Consider the following 5444-nt stretch of genomic DNA (forward strand, 5'->3'; position numbering starts at 1 on the left):
CGCGCACCAGCTAGCCGGGCGCGGACTGGGGCCTGCGGGACGTGACTGGCTGCCCCCAGGACTCCGTCTCCTTCAGAAACACCTGCCTTTTCCATTTCCCGGGGTCGCTTCGGCTGCTCCTCTGGAGGGAAGACTGGGGAGAAAGCTGCCTGCGCTCTCTGCCCCAGAGGCTCTGTGTTAGAAACTGTTCCTTAATTTCCATAAGAAACAAAAAATCACAGGAAGGCCTGGCTCCTCTCCCGGACCTGCGTCCCCAGGCTCTCCAGGAATCCTCGCCTTATCCGAGCTTCTTCGCAGCCCTGGGTCTATTTCTGGGGGGCGTGTGTGACGCAGAATCGGGGTATAAAATATCGATGCTGTTTGTCACTACACTGCCTTCTCCACCCGGGCGGTGCGCGTGGTGTTTTTCATCACGGAGGGAAAGCCGCGGCTCCGCGGGAAAGGAGTGAGAACCGAGAGTGGGTGAAGAGGAGAGGGAGGTCAGGGGGCAAGGGAAGAAAGCAGATGAATGAATCTTCCTTAGCAGCCAAGCTGGAAATTTGTGCTGAAAGTACAACAGCAAGAGTTTTCACATGAAAAACGCATGAAGAACCCAAGCAAGTGATAGATCCAAAGACAGAAAATGATCATCTATTTTGATAGTAAAAATAAAAAGAACAGAATTGACATATTTTCGTCTAAATTACTTTTTATCCGCCGATATGAAACACCAACACTCAAACAAAAACAAAGAACAACGCAGTTTTTAAAAACAACACAAAACAAGCAACTCTGAGTGAATGACCTGGCCACAGCTTACCCGGGGTGACATGGGGGCACTGTGGTGGAAAATGGGTTCTGAGTTCAAAATCAAGCCACAGAATGCTGCGTGGCAAGTTGCTAAGCGTGACTTGTGGGGAAATCGTGTCTGCGGCAGAAACGCTGGACCTTGTGAGTAATTCCCAATGCCCCCTAGGCAGCTGGCAAGGCTGTAATTGCCCTCGGCCACTTCAGAGCAACCATGTGGGTGCATTAAAGACGTTGTTTGTGGAGAGCAGCAGGTCATCACATGCAAAGCCTTGAAATAGTCAGCCAGTCAAATCAGTGGAAAAAATCCGCTTTTGTTAGATTTTGCAGTTTCAGGAATTAGGCATTCACTGCAGAGCTGCAGTTTTGAGAAATTGCAATGTCAGGCATGTTCCCAATGGGGAAATATTGTGAGTGTGGAGGAACGTAAGATGGGGTTTGACAATGGGGAAACTGACAAGAGTCATCACCCAGACATTGTTTTCTCTCTGAGCACCCCGGAAATGCTAACGAGAGATGATATTTAGTGGCAGCGGTAGCACTCGGTGCTAGTCCTATGCACTCCTAAGACACAGAAACGAGAGTCTTAGGCAGCTAAAGAACTGACCTAGGATTTCACAGGATGGGTCCCTGGAATTTGCAGGGCAGAGGTGCCTTCTAGCTACCTACAACCTATAAACGGTAGACTCGTGGTGTCAAGATCAACCTGAAAAAATTCAAAGCAGAGGCCAACTTGTCATGTTCGTTCTAAGTAGCAGAATAGGAGGAAAGCCAGGTGAGCAATATTTTAACCTCAGAAAGGATTTAGCAGCGTCAGGCTTTAGGTAATTCAGACTCTAGTGGGACATTTCAGTAAGTGCGAAAGCCTGAACTTCAGTGGCGAGAGTGTCCAGGTAGATGGAGAAGCAGAAGCCAGCTGTTTATGTTAGAAATTGAACTGAAGAATGAAGTTTATCCTTGTAAAAGCTGGCCGTTTTCACCGTGTCATTATGCAGGTCACAGATTAGCTCTGTGTCCTTGGGCAAATGTCCTCGCCTCTGAGTCCATTTCCTCAGATGTAAAACAGAAATTACAAAACCAGCTTCACGAGGACACATCATCTAAGGTGTAGGCAGTGCCCAGCAGAAAGGAAGCACTCGATCCAGAACCATCTGGAGTGCAAGCCCCTGTGAACTCAGGGCACATCCAGTGGACAATTGGGACATTAAGTGCCAGATCTGGTCTCGGCAGGAAACAATGGAAATAATACAAACCACAGTCTTCCCACGTATTCATATTAATAGTGATTTCTCTTTAAAGTTGCTTGACAGTTATGACATTCGTTCTTTCATCTGTTCAACAAGCGTTTATTACATGTTTGTTATGTGTTCAAGTTGAGTATGAACACATGCTATGTGTCCAGCCTGTGTCTGGGTGCTGAGGATGCAAAGATGAACCCGACAGGGCTCGTCATCTGGTGGGTGAGAACGATGATCGCACAGGCAAGTATGGTGTCGAGGTTATGGGTGTGTGACACAGGCCCACGCCAGATGCTCAGGTAGGGTGCTCTTGCCCAGTGTGTGTGAACCAGGGAAGGTTATGCAGAGGAGGCAAACCCACAGTGGAGCCTGTGACTTCCTGGTGCTCCAATAAATACTCCCTCAGGTGGGCTTCCCATGAGACGTGCATGTTGGATGTACTTTATCGATAGATGCAGATTGCAATATAAATTTGAACAGCGTATATGTGATAGTGGCTTTGTTTTTTAATGAATGATTGCTTCAGATTGGTCTTGGTGGTCAAAGACTGAAACTTAGAGGTTTACAAGGGCAATGGTCTTTCAACATCTAGGTTCATGGGATCACTGGGAGAGCTGGCTCTGAATTCAGAGTCTCAGACCCCGTGCCGCTGGTAGGCTGCTTCTGGGGCTCCAGTGGGCCTTAAGGATCTGCCCTTTCTTAGGCACACCTGGGGGAGATTTTGAGGCCAGTCCTGAATGACACTTGGGAAACCTGTGTTAGGAGATGGGCCAATTTTTTTTTTTTTATGGTAAGTAGCTACTAAAGCTAGATCATTTAAATTTGAGTAGCTATTTATTATTTATAAAGTGCTCTTACTTAATTGTTCAATTGAGATGATTTTTGAAAAAATTAAATTAGTGGAAGAAGAAAAAAAACTTTGAGCTGAATTATTAGAATCTTCCTAATATAAAAGACTGATGTACTGATTTTATTTCCATTTCCCTGTGCGTTGTGTTAGCTGCCTGTAAATACATCCTGACTCTCCTGAAGTGCAGTCAGTGTGGAACACAGGAAGCGTAAACCACACATGATCTTTGATTTAAAGAAAGATTGATTAAAAGGAATAAATGAAGTCATATACTGTGTCTTATCAATTTCTAATTGTAACAAACTAATTTGTATGTAAGTAGACTGGCTCTGTGCAATCCTTATGAATACAATATGGTCCAAAACACTCATGTTATTGAGCGTTATTTTAAGGACCTTTGAAACGTCAGAGAAGGGCCATGTAATTGTGCCACAACAGGGTTGAATTGCTTCTGTCCAATAGATCATAACTACAATAATAGTGATGATATGGTATGTGGCTAATGAATGTAGCTACTGAATTTCTCGATAGTATCATCTGTAAAATGGGAAGATCTTGTTAGAAAGTCTTGATAGAATAAGTACTTTAAACTTCTTTGAGAGGAAGGGGTTATGCAAATAGAAGGGGCAAAACAGAATAAATGATAGTGTGTCAACAGTACTTTATCTACAAAGCATTACCATACTGCTGCTCATAATGAAGAGAGCATTCATTGTATTTATAGATACCGATACAGATTAGGGGATGGTTGCGGAAGAACTCATTCTCTGTTTGAACAGCATGTAAGAAAAATAAATTTTAAGTAAGAGAATTTTTGAAAATTTTTAAAATTTAAAATGTTTATTTAGAAAAGTTATATATTTTGCTTTTCAAACTGAGAATAATGCTTTAAATATGTTCTTAATATTAAAATACTGACAATGAAATCTGGATAACAAACTAAGTTATTTACTTACTTGGGAATTACATAAAATTATTGAAATATTGTAACCAACACTTTATTATTTGAAAATGAATATATCACCTGTAGCAACTATTTGCAGAAAAATAAAATTATATTTAAAATCACAGCTCAAATTAAATCATGCAATTGTATTAAGATATAATAAAAGCAAAATAGATCATTTTAAATCAATCTATAAACTGAAAGCTCAATACCAATTTGAATAACATGTTTTTACTTAATTTGAGCCAATTCTGATGATATTAAATAGGTTTGAGAAAAATAGAACATGTGCAATAACATTTTAAGGTGATTTCGTCACTTGAGAATTTTTTTCAAAACTTAACCAAAGAAGGGCCAAGGTCCCAAGTTTGCCCCTGCAGCCCCCACGAAAGGGAGTCCTCAGCTGGGTGAGTGAAGCCTGCCCTCCCTGGAATGTGTCCTGAGGAAGCGGTGATCCTGGGAAGAGGGCCCGTCGAGGCAGGTCCACCCGTCATCACCTGGCCTCCCCAAGCACAGCAATTGTGTCTGGCTAGACTTTTAAAGTTTTTATTTCCAGAATCGGCACAGTCCTGGGCACATAGCAGAGGGGCAATAAATATTTACTGAGTTGAATTCAGTACAGCAGGGCAGGCGCAAGGATCAGCACAGGGAAAGGCCGGCCCGTGTCGGCCCAGGGAGTCCCTCTGTCCCTGTGGACATGGGGCCACCCGTCCTCATGGTGGGGCCGTGTACCCCAAAGGCTCTGTCACCGAACACCAGGAACGTCAGTCATTGCCCAGCTGAGGCTGCTGCTGCTGTGGTTATTAAGAAGACAGAAAGCACAGTCCAGTGCCCAGAGATGAGGTGCTGGAAAAGGCGGGGAGATAAGCAGCCTGCTTCTGCTGCATGGCGGGGCGTGGGCCCCTCTGCAGGTGCAGGAGAGCTGGGGAGGGTGCAGGAGCTTCTGTGGGAGGAAGCCACGGGGGTGTCTGTGTGAGGTCATCACTGGACCTGGGACCGCGGGCCAGGGAACCCGCTTTCCAGCCCTGAATTCCCCGGGACCTGCTGCGTAATTCCGCACGTAGTTTGGTGCAAGGAATGCTTGTAGGTTGTGCTGTTGTGTTGTACTGTGCTGTGCTGTTTTGTTATATTGTATTGTTACACTATGTTGCATTGTACTGTGCTGTGTTGTATTGTGTTCTGCTGTTTGGTTCAGTTGCATTGTTTTGTGTTGTGCTGTATTGTGCTGTGTGCTATGTGTTGTGTTGTACTGTGTGTTGTGCTGTGTGTTGTGCTGTGCTGTGTGTTGCGTTGTGCTGTGTGTTATATTGTGCTGTGCTGTGTGTTGTGTTATATTGTGCTGTGCTGTGATGTGTGCTATGTGTTGTGTTGTACTATGTGTTGTGTATTGTGCTGTGCTGTGAGTTGTGCTGTGTGCTGTGTTGTGCTGTACTGTGCTGTGCTGGTGGTGTGCTGTGTGCTGTGCTGTGTGTTGTGCTGTGCTGTGTTGTGTTGTGCTGTGCTGTGTGTTGTGTTATATTGTGCTGTGCTGTGTGTTGTGTTATATTGTGCTGTGCTGTATTGTGCTGTGTGTTGTGTTGTACTGTGTGTTGTGTTATGCTGTGTTGTGTGTTGTGTTATATTG

The sequence above is a fragment of the Colobus angolensis genome, unplaced genomic scaffold (genome assembly GCF_000951035.1).
Source record: "Colobus angolensis palliatus isolate OR3802 unplaced genomic scaffold, Cang.pa_1.0 Scaffold13, whole genome shotgun sequence".
NCBI classification, from domain to species: Eukaryota; Metazoa; Chordata; class Mammalia; order Primates; family Cercopithecidae; genus Colobus; species Colobus angolensis.